This window comes from Cebus imitator, unplaced genomic scaffold (genome assembly GCF_001604975.1).
Source record: "Cebus imitator isolate Cc_AM_T3 unplaced genomic scaffold, Cebus_imitator-1.0 Scaffold383, whole genome shotgun sequence".
In the NCBI taxonomy this organism is placed as follows: domain Eukaryota; kingdom Metazoa; phylum Chordata; class Mammalia; order Primates; family Cebidae; genus Cebus; species Cebus imitator.
The window spans coordinates 662,967-679,243 of record NW_016107698.1 but is presented as its reverse complement, the minus strand read 5'-3'; the positions used below and the strand labels follow the sequence as shown (position 1 = coordinate 679,243).

Below are 16,277 nucleotides of genomic sequence, written 5' to 3'. Positions count from 1 at the left end.
GGGGGTGGGAAGCTGGGGAGAGATAGCAAGGGGAGAAATGCCAGATGTAGGTGATGGGGAGGAAGGCAGCAAATCACACTGCCACGTGTGTACCTATGCAACAATCTAGCATGTTCTTCACATGTACCCCAAAACCTAAAATGCAATAAAATAAAAAAATTTTAAAAAAATAGCTAAGTTTTTCATTTGGTAACTTTATTCTAACCCTTGCCTCATCCATTAACTAATTTACTCATCAATTATTAATTTCAATCACTAAAATAACTCACAGTCTGTTTCAGGAGATAGACAAGTAATTAAAATACTGAGTTACCTTTTGAAGAACCTGCACATCGTATAGCTTCCTTCTCAGTAAACTGATCACCACTGACGTGGAATACTGGACCCTGCCACTAAAGCCAGGTTTTTCTAGGTGATTCACTCCTTCATGTACATTGTTGAAGACAGTACCTCCTAGTATTTTAAAAGATATTCTTATGCATTTTATGGGTACTATATAAACATAATCTTGATTTAATTCCCAGATTGTTAATCTGTAGCAATTTTTATTACAGAAGAAAAAAGAGTGAATGATATCATAGTTTTAATATATTCATCAGCATATAAAAAACTTGCATATGTACTCCCTGAATCTAAAATAAAAGTTGAAATTATATGAAAGAAAAAATGACAGGGTCACCAAGCAGGCAAGAAAGGAAAAGTCAAATAAGTGAAGGAACAATATATTTCAAGGCACTGGGGGAATAAAAGTGCATGTATGAGACTATGGGACATGACAATTAATGTGGAAATATACAGTGGATCCTAGAACAGACAAATGACATTTGTGGAAAACCTATTTTGAAATCCTAATGAATTCTGTGCTAATAGTATATATATGTGTGTGTATATATATATGTAAACTATATATAAGTATATGTTGGATATATATATAATATACAACATATACTATATATTTATGTATATGTTTCTAGTATATATACACTTTGTATAACATATATATTTATGTATATGTTTATGCAGTTTTGTATATGTTTCTGAAATAGAGTATGTGTGTTGCACATTGCTGACATATACTCTATTTCAGAAACACATTTTTGAATAATCTTTGTAAAACAAGTTTCCTCCTGTGACCTGGAATTTACCTTAACCCCTATGCCTCTTGTTCACCAGTTTAACTAACAAAATATTTCTAGTTTTCTTACACAGAGATTTCTTTTTAATATAATTAATAGAATATTCTTTTTAAGATAAATTGCCTTTCTTCATAAGACACTGCTAAAAATACAGAAAAATAATATAATTCCAAATTGATGTATATTTACTGACAAAGCATGCTATTTGAACTCAGACAGAAATATGTTTGAATTTCACACATATTTTGCTTCTAGTCACTCTGAACTCCAGATTCCTTGTCAGGAGAAATGATGCACTTACCTAACTGGCATTCTGTGAGGAGGAATAAACCAAGTTACAAACATGACTATACATATCCAGTGACCAGCACATGGTAGAATCTTTTTGTTTTTTTTGTTTCTTTTTAGATAGAGTCTCACTCTGTTGCCAGGATGCAGTGCAGTGGCTGATCTCAGCTCACTGCAACCTCTGCCTCCAGTGTTCAAGTGATTCTCCTGCCTCAGCCTCCAGAATAGCTAGGACTATAGGTACGTGCCACCAAGCCCAGCTAATTTTTGTATTTTTAGTAGAGACAGGGTTTCACTATGTTGGCCAGCATGGTCTCGATCTCTTGACCTCGTGATCCACCCACTTCGGCCTTCTAAAGTGCTGGGATTACAGGCATGAGCTACCATGCCTGGCTCTGGTAGAATCTTAATAAATGAAAACAGCTTTTCTCCTTCCATTTGTTATCTACTTGCTACTAGTCTTTAAATTCCTGGCACATTTATTGAATAAATTATTCTCTATGCCCTTTTGGACACATTAGTTGACCTCTTTGTTTTCTGTTTCCTCACCTCCTAAATGGAGAAATGGAATCAGATATATTCTAAGTTCTCTTCTATCTCAAAACTATTTTAAGAGCAGGGATATAAATAAGATTCACTCAGAGAGGGAATATTACTAATGCCTTGGAATAAGAAATTTCTGGTTTTGGATATATAATTGATCACTTGCTAACTGTGAGACTTTGGTAATGGCTAATATTGTGAAGGCTCATGTTTTTTCCTCAATAAAACATACATAATTTGTTTATCTTAGAAGTTCTACTTGAAGATTGGATGGCATAACACGAGGATTCAATGGACTTTCAATAAATAATAATAATTATGTTAATGTTATAATCATTATAATTTACCATTACCATATCATCAATATCACATTACTACTTTAATTTGGGGATAGAGAGGGTTGGAAAAAATTTAAGTTTACTGTAGTTTTAGTAGAATTATTGACTAGGAAATTTATGTATTCTAATTTTCAGGAGCTGTGAATCATAAAAAAGTATTTTATTTGAATATTAATTTTGGGCAATATTGAACTAAGAATATATTTAACCTTTTCATTTATTGAAGAAGAAATTGTTGAACATCTAAACTTTTCTAGACATTGGAGCTACAGCGTGGAGTAAATAATTTTATCTTTGTCCTCATAGGGTTTACAGTCTAGCAAGAGAATTGGGTGACATAATCTGTATTAGTTAGCTTTTGCAATATATAAAAAAAAAATCCACTCTATAATTAGAGATTTAAGACAATAAACAGTTACTATGTCTCATGATTCTGTGGATTAGCTAGCAGATTTTTTTTTTTTCCTGCTCTGGATTAATTTGGCTAGAGGTGGGTGTGAACTCATTGAAATATCTAGAAGTTGAATGGGGGCCTGTATGGGCAATGAGACAACTTGACCAAGGGTCTGTGGTTACACAACATGATTGCCTGGGCTCTTACACATTCCAGTGGATGCAAAATTCTCATAAACAAAGAGCAAGCCCCAAGTATTAGCAATTTGCAAATGCTTACTTGCATAATGTTTGCAGTTACTTCATTGGCCAAAGCAAATGACTGGGACAAACCCAGGGCCAATGTGGGGTAGACTACTCAGTCTACAATATGGCCTATTGACATGGGATTCAAAGCTGTTTTTTAGCGGGGGTGGGAAGGACAAGGAGAATGGACTAGAAGAGGCAATATAAGCATAGATGACACTTAGATGCCCAATGTTATTAGGTTTTTAAGAAAAAAATAGCTACCTTCTCATGGGTCTGGAGGGATTAAATCTCATCAGGGCAGAGTCAGGTTTTAGTTTGAACAAGAAAGAGGGACTTTCCAAACAGAAGAACGAAAACCTGCAGGGAATAAGAGATTTGGATAAGAATGACAATGACTTCCTATTGGTCTTGGTAGTTGAGGAGGTGTGCCAGATAAGATCAAATTAGGGGATGAGAGGCCAGGCAATCAGGGTAAGCTGGTTGTTCATTCTGAGACCAATGTTTTCTGTGAGAGATGGGAAAGTTCTTCTTCAAAGTTTGTATCTTAGACTACATTATAAGGAATTACAGTCTCTTGCTCTATGGCCATTATCCACTCCATAAAGGTATGCCCATGTATATATATTCTCTAAATCAGCTATGTCTTAAGTCAACTACCTTGACTCACTCCAGCATGTCTGAATGGAACTGGGCAAGTTCCAAAAGCTGGTGCACGCTATTCCTTATTTGGAAAACCTCTGGACCTTCTCCTGACTAGCTTCCTCTTCTTCCTTGTCTTCTTCTTTGTCTTCTTTCCCCCTATCTATTCAGGAAATTTTCAAGTTTTTAGCCAATTGGGTCAAACATAGAATGTGAGGTCCTATTCTGGCCAGTGGAAACTGGACACAGCAGTAGGGCAATTGCATCAGGTTATGAAAGTTATAAATGTCCCTGTCTCCTCTGTTCAGGTGTGCTCTCATGGCTAGGCTGCCAGTGAGTTGCACCCTTTCTGCAGAAAGTAAACTAGTTTTGCTGAACGATCCATTGTCTTGGTATGAATTTTTCCTGATGTTACAAACCCATTTCCAACATATTCCTTGATTAGGAGATATCAAATGGAATGTTGTGTTTTTTCATACCTGATTCTAAGCAAATAAAGTTATTAAAGGACCCAAGAATTGAGTTATTTCAAGTTTGTCAGAAATTGAATGGCCCTAACTGAAGCCTTTTGCATGATGAATAGCAAATAGATATTGTTTAGCCCAACTATGTATAGATCTGTAGACTGTTTTGTCTGATAGAGTATTCATTTTTAGACCTTAACAAGCACAGCCACCACAGACTCCTCACCTTTCTAGCATTTAAAAAGCTCACCTTTTCCCCCTCATTAACCTACTCAATGGCTTTCTTCTAATGTGTGTTCACTTGACTGACAAGTAAGTAAACTCAGCATTGTTGAAAAGGCTCTATCTTCTAGAGTTTACACCCTGGCTCTGTGTCTCGGTCTAGAAAGGATTCAGGACATGGACACACATGAGGAGTGAGTTTAGGAGTGGAAAGTTTAATAGAAAAAGAACAAAAACAGAAAAAGCTTCCTCATGCTTTGAAAGCAGGTCGCCTAAAAAGGGTCTGCCATTTGCCATGGAATGCAATCATTTTTGTACAGAGGCTTGAGGAGGCGGTGGTTGATTCACATAGGGCTCAGGAGATTGAGTTGACCAGGTGTGCTATTTACATAGCCTGCTAAAAGACTGACTCTCCCACCCTGGTCTTTTATTATGCAAATATGGCCTCCACCTGGTGGCAGCCATAACGCCTGCACCGTAGTTTTACCTGGAGGCTACCATGATACCTACAAACATGGTGACAAGGAAAAGAGGGCAGGAGATGCCATATCAAATGTACCTGGCTTCCAGGTACAGCTTCCAGTATTTACACATAAAAGCTCCTAGTTTGCATGTCTGTGCCTGACTTCTTAGGCTGCTTTCTGTTAGAGAAGAAATGGTTTGGGGGCTGCTTTTTAGAAAAGGAAAATTCCACTGAGAACTTTCACCCTTTCAAAGCTTCCTAAAATTATTTATTAATAACTCCTGTATTATTGTCTTTTTATTATTTATTTATTTATTTGAGATGGAGTATTGCTCTGTTGCCCAGGCTGGAGTGCATAGTGCAATCTCAGATCACTGCAGCCTCCGCCTCCTGGGTTCCAATGATTTTCCTGTCTCAGCCTCCTGAGTAGCTGGGATTACAGGCTCGGGCCACCACGTCCATGCAGTTTTTTGAATTTTTAGTAGAGATGGGGTTTCACTGTATTGGCCAGGCAGGTCTCAAACTCCTGACTTCAAGTGAGCTGCCCACCTAAGCCTCCCAAAGTGCTGGGATTAAAGGTGTGAGCCACTGCTCAGATTGTCTTTTTCCTTTTTGAGGATCTTGGGTTTTTTGTTTTGGTTTTTGATAGGAGCCTAAGAAGACTAAAGCTGGTGCTTATAGTACAAGTGATGGTGGTGACTCAGTGAGTGTTGTGAGTGGAGTTGGGGAGGGAATCACTGGGGACATTGGGGACAGGGAGGGACACTTTCCAGGAGCATGTAGAGTTCTGCCAAGGATAAGTGAGAGCACAGTGCAAAGATGTATTATATCCAGACCTCTAGGCTTCACATCTAACATCCAGAGCACAAAGATACAATTTTATAAAGGGGAACATGCTTGTTTTGATTAACAAAATGTTCTATATAGCTAGATATTTTGTGTATGGGCAAAGTGGAAATTTTCCCAATTTATTTACCTCTACATTTAGACATAAATTTCTAAATATTCTTACCTTATTTTGTTAATTAAATTCTGATTTATCATTTATGAATAAGTCTAAATTTATCCTCTATGAATATACCTAAAATTCCTTAAATTTGTTTACATGCATGGACTACTTGTTACTGCTCAGTATGAACAGATGACTTGCAGTTTAACAGTTCTATTGTTATTTTTAAGTAAATCTCAATAAATTCCCCTGATGTTAGTAGATTAAAGTTTTGGGAATAAATTTATGTCTACTCCATCCATAAACTTCATGATTTTAAAAGCTGTTATCTTATTTCTCAGCTTTTATCTTTCCAGTTTAAGGAGCTCTCATTTGTAGTCTGGCATTATCCAGAAGGCCCTCCATATCCTTGATCAAGAGTAGAAAGGTTAAGCTTCACTTTCTAAATCAGGACCTGAAGGAATTTGATAAGAGGCAGCCAAAGTCAGGAATCATTAATCACTATCATATAAGAAAAATTGAGAAAAGTATCAAGAAATGCAGCATTGTCATTTGGGACCCTACTTTCTTTTTTCCTGTCCTACTTTTCTTTCAAAATTTGAACAACATGGGTTAAGATAATTAAATTTTTAAGAAATCTTGAGTTAAAAAGGCTTATGATAAAAATTTGTATTTGAAATGATATAGTCTCAAAACAATAGTTTTAATAAAATGTTATTAATAAACTTGGAGTTAAGTTCTTCTTCTTCTGGCTAAATAAGAGTCACACAAATAATGTGAAAATATGGAATTTTCTTATATTCCTCTATGATTCTTCATATTGCTTCCTATCTGCATCCTCCAACCAACAAAAAACATAACCATCAAACTAGGTGTAGTACTTGTGTAATATCTTTCATATCTAGGTTTTGAGAGAAAAATCTTTAGAATTCATTTTTATGGAAGTAAGACATGGGTTAAAAGTGGTCTGCAATCAGATAGGGATGAGTGGTTTTGGGATCAAATGAGGAAAGGAAGAGAGATAAATAGTGTTAGAGAGAAAGAGCAAGAGGGAGAGCAAAAAAGATTTAAAGAGATTCTTCAAGGGAAATAGCACCTATGTTTGATATATTGTTCTGAGAGATGTAGGCAATGGGAGATTATGAATGGCAGGTTGTTGACAGTTACAGATGTGGAGCTCATTTAAGCAGAGTGTGGGATGAGGATAGGATGAAATATAGGAATAATTGTAGAAGCTCTAAATAATTGGTCCCCAACCTTTTTGGCATCAGGGAGCACTTTTGTGGATGACAATTTTTCCACGGATGGCAGGGGAACAATTTTTGGTTTTGGGATAAACCTGTCCCACCACACATTATCAGACATTCTCATAAGTAGCATGCAACCTAGATCCCTTTCATACACAGTTCACAGTAGGGTTTGCAGTTCTATGAGAATCTAATGCTGCTGCTGATCTGACAGGAGGCAGAGCTTAGGCAGTAATGCTCCCTAGCCTGCTGCTCACGGCTGTGCTGCCAGGTTCCTAACAGGCCACAGACTGGTACTGGTCCATGACCCAGGGGTTGAGGATCTCTGCTCAAAATAGTATGAACTCAATCTGGACCTATAGATAGAAAGACACTGATGGATAGCTGGGAAAATGGCCAACACTAAATGTTCATAACAGTTTTGCATACTTATTGAGTAAGTACTCAATATTCTAGTGGAGAGAAGATATTTTTGACAATAGGCAAGGAAAGAAAATATGATTATCTCTGCAAATGAACATCTGTCTACCTTTTCTTCAACTTACTTGTACAAAGGCTGTGCAATATCTCTTACATTGCTTGTATTCCAATCATCCTTTTAGGTTTCAGGTTAATTTTGAAGTGAGAGGATATAATTTGAACACTTTCAAGCATCTAACAATACTGCTTGGCATTTGTTGGTCTCTTGTAATTCATTTCTTTTCATAACCACCATTGATAGCTAAAGAAAATCTTTGTTCTTTTATTCATATATTTTAATGGTTATTCTCATTGAATTATTTCTTATAACCACATGATTTTGTGAAAAGAATTAATATAATTATATTCATAAATATTATTGCGAAGTTTTTATATAAGGTAAATAAATGGAATCTGAAAACAGATGTAAACCCTGCATGATTACCTTAAACTCTTTGTAAAGTTTCTTCTCTTAAATGTAGGAATACAATCCTGCTGACCAAATGTTGGGGTAATTTTTTATGATTTTAAAAGTGTAAGCTTTCTAAGGCTTAAAAATGATGAATTTGGCTACATCAAATATAACAGTATATATTGAACAAAAATTCCACAGATAAATTTGGCAGATTATGACATGAAGAGTGGACTTTGCAATGTTTAAAACTAACAAGTTACTAATATGTAGGCTATAAAAAATAACCTTCCATGTCACCAAAAGGAGTGAAGATCCAAGAGAAAAATTAAAAAGGAAGCCTGAATGGCTGACAAGTATATAAAGAATTTCTTTAACTCATTAAAGAAGTACAAATTAAATAAGTTAAGCAGTAGGAGTAATTACTTCATAATGTGACAAGTATTGGAAAGATGGATAATGGTAATTACTCTTGGAGGTGTTGATAGATAGGAGCTCTGAACTGGGAAATGTACATGAGTGAGGTTATATACCAGATCAACCTGACTGAACTTAATAAAACCATGTATGTGCATCCCCTAAGGCCCTGTATTGCGCTCCTGGGTATTTAGTTTAGAAATGTTCTCACATAGGTCTATGAGGTGGCGTGTGAAAGGATGTTCACTATAGCCTTATTTATGGCAGCTGGGAATTGAGGGTGACTCTGGGTATCAATCATTATAGTAATGGATCAGTAAAGTGCTGCAAATCTGTAATATTGAACACTTAGCAGCAATAGGAAATAAAAATTTAATTATTTATAGAACAATATAAATCTCAAAAAGGTCAATGAATGATAAAAGTAGTTAACAAAACAGATTTGGAAAACATTAACATTTATGTAAATTTGAAACCATAATTCCTCTTCCCACAACAACTACATATATTATAGGACAGATTCATAGATAAGGATATACATTGGTGTAGGTACTTACGGGGAAGTAGGACAAGGGAAGAGACAAAACTAAGCTTAAAATGCATGAAACAAAGGAGAATAGAAGAGGTGTCTTTACTGGATGTGTGAAATACAATATACTACTAATAGAAAGATATGATGAGCTGTCTGGTATTTTTCAGGATTAAAGGATTGATTGATTGATTAATCGACTGATTTTTGAGATGGAATCTCATTCGGTTGCCAGGCTGGAGTGCAGCGGCACAATCTCGGCTCACTACAACCTCTGCCTCCCGGGTTCAAGCAGTTCTCCTGCCTCAGCCCCCTGAGTAGCTGGGATTACAGGTGCATGCTACCATGCCCAGCTAATTTTTGTATTTTTAATAGAGAGGGGGTTTCACCATGTTGGCCAGGACGGTCTTGATCTCTTGATCTCATGATCCACCTACCTTGGACTCCCAAAGTTAAACGATTTTACAAAGTATTTTTCTTAATACCTGACCATACTTGAATAAATCAATAAATCATAAGAACATAAATTACAGCATGCTTAAATGATTGCATTAGAAAATATAATATTCTATCTTTTTGTTAAGTCCTATATGTGGGACTGATCTTTCACTTTAACATTCAACAATTCATACAGCAAAAGTGTTTTAAATCATAGTCAGTGTGAAGGAACAGAAATAGTGGCAGAATTCATCTTTTTAAACAAAAGATTAGTAAAAGATGACTGATCCTTAGATGCATATTAAACTTAGAGTTAGAACTAGATGACCAATGATGAAAAAATAATGCAATGAGTCCAGTCAAAAGTCAGATGAAAAACTTAACACCTCTATAATTTCCACCCAACCTCTTGAAGCATAGTGTTTTTCTTTTTTTAAATGGCAATGAGGTTCTCACACATTCATTTATAGCTGCAATCAATATTTATTGTTAATACTCTTTATATTTAGTTTCTAAAACTTCCTAGTAATCACTATAATGCGATTTTAAGTTTCTGCCTGAGGCAATACAGATTTTGTCATAAATAAGAAATTAGCTATGGCAAAAAGAACAGCATATTAACATGCTTTGGGCAACTGTTCTAGTTTTTGATTTTCTTTTATATCTCAATAGTTGTTACTCTCTGCCGTTATTACACATTTTGCAGTCAACTTGTCAAGTTTTGGTTGTAGCTGTGTTTTCTCTTTCTTGTGAATGAGAATTTTCATATCCTCAAGTTACTAAAGAGAACGGTGGAAAAGAAACCAAACACATTTGGCTTCCCAAATTGTAGAGTCCAGAACTAAATTAGATGGAAGCTGGGGTGAGGGAAGTTGGCATTTTTTTGACAATGTAAAGCTGAAGATGTGATAGTAGATGTAATTATGTTTTTCAGAACCTGTAATATTTTTGTGCTATGCCAGAAATTGACTGAAACAGCTATAGAATCTGATAGCTTCTTTAGGACCAAGGAGCAAGATGGTGACATATGAACGCTATCAATCTGCTCCCCCTTCTCTACCTCCCTCCAACAATTAGGGTGTGTATTATTTTCTCTCTCTCTTCACTTTAACTCCTGTCTCCTCCTTAGTGTGATAACGATTCATATGCACAGCACATACTGTTTAAGAAAAAGACTTAATGCACTGAAGATTTCAGTGTTTGAAACCGAACAAAATTATACTCATGCAATTTTTTCTACTTTGGGCACTCTCATCTTTTCTCTTAGACAACAGTCAGCACAGACTAAATTGCAGATGAAGCTCATGGAGAATATCTTAGTACATTCATGTTGCTATAACAAAAATATCATGAACTGGGTGACTTATAAACAAGAGAAAATTATTTTTTACAGTTATAGAGGCTGGAAAATCAAAGATCAAGGCTTCAGGAGATTCAGTGTCAGGCAAGGGTTCTCTGTTTCACAGATGACACCTTCTCACTATGTCTTTACGAAGTGAAAGTGATCAGATAGATCTCAGGAGTCTCTTTTATAATGACACTAATTCCATTCATGAAGGCAGAGCCCAAATGACCTATTCACTTCCTCAAGACCCAACCTTCTAATACTGTCACAATGAGGGTTAGGTTTCACTATGAATCTGGGAAACACAAAAATTTTAAGACCATAGAAGACGGCAAATGGTTCAAGAAAATGAGGGAAAAAGTCAGCATTGGTTAATATTTAAAAATACTATGAGATTTTAGCAAATACTGGTAGCTATCTTCTGTGAGTCCCAATACCTGTTTTGCCCTTCTTATATATAGTAATGGAATATTAAGCTGTGAGCTTGTCTGATTAGCTAAATAATACATTTCTCAGCCCTTTTGCAGCCAATGCAGCCTTGGAACTAAGTTCTGTCAATTAGAGATGCATAAAATGATAATTTTACATGCCAGGGTAAGCCCTTAAGGAAAGGGTTGTGCTCCTCCTGCCCCTTCAGTTTTCCATTTTGTGGAACAACTGCAAGTCATTGTGACATGACACAATAGCAAGTCATCTTATCTTAGGGTCAAGTAGAGAAGAGAAAATGGTTCTAGCCAGAGCAATCAGGCAAGAAAAAGAAATAAAGGGTATTCAATTAGGAAAAGAGGAAATCAGATTGTCTCTATTTTGGAAAATGGACACAACAGCAAGTCATCTGGAATCCTATAGATGAGGGCAACAGCCTCTTTGCAGCAGCACAACACAACAGAAGAAGTGTTGTGTCAGCCCAGTAACCATCACAATGGCAATTAAATTTCAACATGAGTTTTAGAAGGGACAAACATTCAAACAACAGCATTCTACTCACTGCTCCAAAACCTCCTGTCCTATTCACAAACAATATCATTTATTCTATCCCAATAGCTGCTTAAGGCTGAATTCATTCTAGCACCAACTCAAAAGTCCAAAATCCAAAGTCTCATCTAAATCAGATATGGGTGAGACTTCAGGCATGACATAATGCTGTGCTTAAGCTCCGACTGTAAGATCAGAAAGCTGTACATTTATATATCACTTAAGTCAACTGTTATTCTGGACAACCTAGCTATAAAATGATTTTTATATAAATCCTACAATTTGGAAAACACTATTAAATATTCTTGATCAAAACTCGCACATTGTCTTAGTTTGCTTTGTGTTGCTGTAACAGGATACCACAGATTGAGTAATTTATAATAAACAGAAATTGATTGACTCATGGTTCTAGAGACTGGGGAGTCTAAGATGAAGAAGCCAGTATCTTGCAGGGGCCGTCTTGCTGCATCATTTTATGGTAGATGGGAACAAAGAGGGTGAGATAGAACAAGAAAGGGAGAACCTGCTTCCAGGATAAGGCATTAGTTCATTCATGAAGATGGAGCCATCATGACCCAAATAGTCCTTAAAGGCTTCAACTCCCAATACCATCACAATGGCAATTAAATTTTAACATGAGTTTTGGAAGAAACAAACATTCAAATCATGGGACACAATTAATTGCACTTTCAAATTATTATTTAGGTTTAATTAATCTTGTATATGGTGTTATTCATTTGATGCAGATTCTTAATAGATTCAAATTTGGAAAGTGATACATTTTGATTTTTTTATAAATTCAAGTTAAGAAAATTAGAAGATAACTACCGTTATTACAATTATGTTATATTGTCCTAAAATTTTAGTTAATGCATGGACAAGAAATAGTAAGAATTAAAACCTATGGTAACCAAAAAACAACTGTCTTTATTTGAAGACTTTATGATGGCCTAAGTGGAAAACACAAGGGAATAAAATGAAAATCTATTTAAAGTAACAAAAGAGTTCATTAAGATGTTTGTTTACCAACTGAATACAGAACAATTAATAACTTGTATATGTCAACAGTAATTCATTTAGAAATCTTATGGAAATAAGACTTCTTTCATGAAAGGAATAAAACTCTAGCAAAGAAACTTCTAAACTTTATTAGGAAATAAAGAGGAAATTGAAATAACGTATGAGGCAGATGACCACATTTTTGAATGGAATGACTGAATATTATTTACACGTCAATTTTCCCACAAGTAATCTCTGTTTTGATTTAATTCCTCTGAATTTCCTAATGGATGCTTTGGAACTTAAAAAGTTCCATTTTATTTTGTATAAGAATAAGAAAAGTTTTTTTTCTTTTTGGTTCGAATATTTCTGTTTTAGGTTCAAACTTACAGAATTATGTTTTAAGAATTCTGAAATTAGCTTTAGATTACCTATTCAAGGCAACTGACTTATTGATTGCTCATAATATGGTGGCAGCTGTAGGGTTCAAAGACCATGCATGAGTATAAGTCTTATCTTAGGGTCAAGTGGAGAAGAGGAATTGGTTCTAGCCAGAGTAATCAGGCAAGAAAAAGAAATAAAAGGCATTCAGTTAGGAAAAGAGGAAGTCAAATTCTCTCTATTTTCAGATGACATGATTATATGTTTAGAAGACCCATGTCTCAGCCCAAAATCTCCTGAAACTGATAAGCAACTTCAGTAAAGTTTCAGGATACAAAATCAATGTGTAGAAATCAGAAGCATTCCCATATACCAATAGTAGACTTAAAGAGAGCCAAATCAAGAACGAACTGCCATTCGCAATTGCTAAAAAGAGAATAAAATACCTAGGAATAAAACTAACAATGGATCTAAAGCACCTCTTTAAGGAGAACTACAAACCACTGCTCAAGACATAAGAGAGGACACAAACAGATGGAAAAACATTTGATGCTTATGGTTAGAAAGAATAAATACTGTGAAAATGGCCATACTGCCCAAAGTAATTTATAGATTCAACACTAACCCCATCAAGTTACCTACGACCCCCTTCACAGAACCAGAAAAAAACCACCTTAAACTTCATATGGAACCAAAAGAGTGTCAGCATAGCCAAATCAATTCTAAGCAAAAAGAACAAAGCTGGAGGCATCATGCTACCTGACTTCAAACTATGATCCAAGGCTACAGTAGTCAAAATAGCATGGCACAGGTACCAAAGCTGAGATATATACCAGTGGAACAGAATAGAGGCCTTGGAGGCAACACCACACATCTACAACCATCTGATCTTTGACAAACCTCACAAAAACAAGCAATGGGCAAAGGATTCCCTATTTAATAAATGGTGTTGGGAAAACTGGCTAGCCATGTGCAGAAAGCAGAAACTGGACCCCTTCCTGACACCTTACACTGAGATTAACTCCAGATGGATTAAAGATTTAAACATAAGACCTAACACCATAAAAACCCTAGAAGAAAACTGAGGCAAAACCTCTCAGGCATAGGCTTAGGCAAGGACTTCATGACTAAAACACCAAAAGCATTGGCAACAAAAGCCAAAATAGACAAATGGGATCTAATTAATCTCCAGAGCTTCTGCACAGCAAAAGAAAGAATCATTAGAGTGAACCAGCAACCAAGAGAATGGGAAAAAATTTTTGCAATCTACCTATTTGACAAGGGGCTAATATCCAGAATCTACAAAGAACTAAAACAGATTTACAAGAAAAAAAACAAACCCATTCAAAAGTGGGCAAAGGACATGAATAGACACTTTTCAAAAGAAGACATACATGAAGCCAAGACACGAAAAAATGCTCATCATCACTGTCATTAGCGAAATACCAATCAAAATCACATTGAGATACCATCTCACACCAGTTAGAAGGGCAATCATTAAAAAATCTGTAGACAACAGATACTGGAGAGGATGTGGATAAATAGGAACACTTTTACACTGTTGGTGGGAGTGTAAATTAGTTGAACCATTGTGGAAGACAGTGTGGCAATTCCTCAAGGACCTAGAAATAGAAATTCCATTTGACCCAGCAACCCCATTACTGCGTATATATCCAAAGGAATATAAATCCTTCTGTTATAAAGACACATGCACACGTACGTTCATTGGGGCACTGTTTAGAATAGCAAAGACCTGGAACCAATCCAAATGCCCATCAATGATAGACTGGACAAGGAAAAGGTGGCACATATCCACCATGGAATACTATGCAACCATAAAAAATGGTGAGTTCTGTCCTTTGTAGGGACATGGATGAATCTGGAAACCATTATTCTCAGCAAATTGACACAAGAACAGAAAACCAAACACCACATGTTCTCACTCATAGGCGGGTGTTGAACAATGAGAACACATGGACACAGGGAGGGGAACATCGCACACTAGGGTCTGTTGGGGGTTACTAGGGGAGGGACACCAGAGGGTAGGGAGTTGGGGAGGGATAACTTGAGGAGAAATGCCAGATATAGGTGACGGGGATGGAGGCAGCAACCACATTGCCATGTATGTACCTATGCAACAATCCTGCATGTTCTGCACATGTACCCCAGAACCTAAAGTGCAATAAAATTAAAAAAAAAAGAAAAAGTAAACTAAAACAACAGATAATGTTGGTCCTCAGTTATGAACTAAAAATGCACTTCTTTAAAAAATATCTTGGAGAACATCACATTTTATTTTATTGTTTATATTGTATTTTTAATATCATTACTATTTTGAATCTATAGTCCTTTATCACTTATGGAGCATATTTTCATATTTTATCTGACATTTTTCCTGATAAACATGATTATAGAAATGGTTGCCATCTGGTGGTTTTATGTAAGGAAATTAGGAATGAGAGAAGTTAAAATGATAGTTTCAAGTGAAACAGGATGTAGTAACTCTTGATTCCTAGTCCAGTGCTCCTTCTATTATCCTATGTTACATCGTAATAGTCATCTTTTAATAATAAAGAGGAGTGAAATTGGGCATCAAGCATTTCTCCCCATCTCTCATTTTTGGTTCTGGCCTTTACATCGAAACCATTGATTCTCCTTTAGCTTCTGTTCCTGTAATATGCAGTGATTATCCCTTGATTTCTCTTGCTTCATCACACACAGCTAATTTTTGTATTTTTTTTGAGAAAGGATTTTATCATTTATTTATTATTATTTTTTTGACACAGGGTCTCACTCTGTCACCCAAGGTGAAGTGCAGTGGTACTGTCTGGCTAACTGCAGTCTTAACCTTCCAGGCTCAAGTGATCCTCTCCACCTCAGCCACCTGAATACCTATAACCACAGGCACATGCCACCACGCCTAGCTAAATTTTGTATGTTTTTTTAGAGAAAGGATTTCACCATGTTGCCCAGGCTGGTCTTTAACTTCTGCGCTTAAGCGATTGGCTAGCCTTAGCCTGCAAAAGTCCTGGGATTACAAGTGTGAGCCACCACACGTGGCCCTCTCTTAGCTATTCTGTTCTGGCTTCCTCTCTTACCCATTCCCTACATGTTGGTGTTACCCAGAGTTTTGTTCTTTTACTTCTCTTCTAATTATAGTGTTCTCCCACATGCTTTTTTTGTTTTGTTTTTTTGCTATTTATGTATTTGGATCTTCTAAGTCAATGTTTTTACCTTCAGGTCCTCCCTTGAGACCCATGCAGATCTTTAATCCTATTGTCTTTCCTAGCACATATAACATGTTCTCTGTCTCTCATTATTCAGTGGACTTCTCTTAGGCAGAAATTATATCTTGTTTATTTTTGCAGCCTAAAGTCTCACAAAGTGCCTA

The 16,277-nt window shown here is 36.1% G+C and overlaps 1 long non-coding RNA gene across 4 annotated transcripts in view; it reads left to right on the top strand.

Moving 5' to 3' along the window:
• The window catches only part of LOC108288710, a 170,868-nt gene that overhangs the window by 44,825 nt on the left and 109,766 nt on the right, over window positions 1-16,277 (top strand). For 2 of the 4 annotated variants that reach the window (XR_005196753.1, XR_005196751.1), the window contains exon 3: window positions 10,121-10,264. The exons of 1 other annotated variant lie outside the window; for it this stretch is intronic. This is a non-coding gene — a long non-coding RNA (uncharacterized LOC108288710). Of the gene's footprint in view, window positions 1-10,120; window positions 10,265-13,134; window positions 13,163-16,277 lie in introns of those variants that run through there. One more of the 4 variants, XR_005196752.1, reaches the window with a different exon arrangement.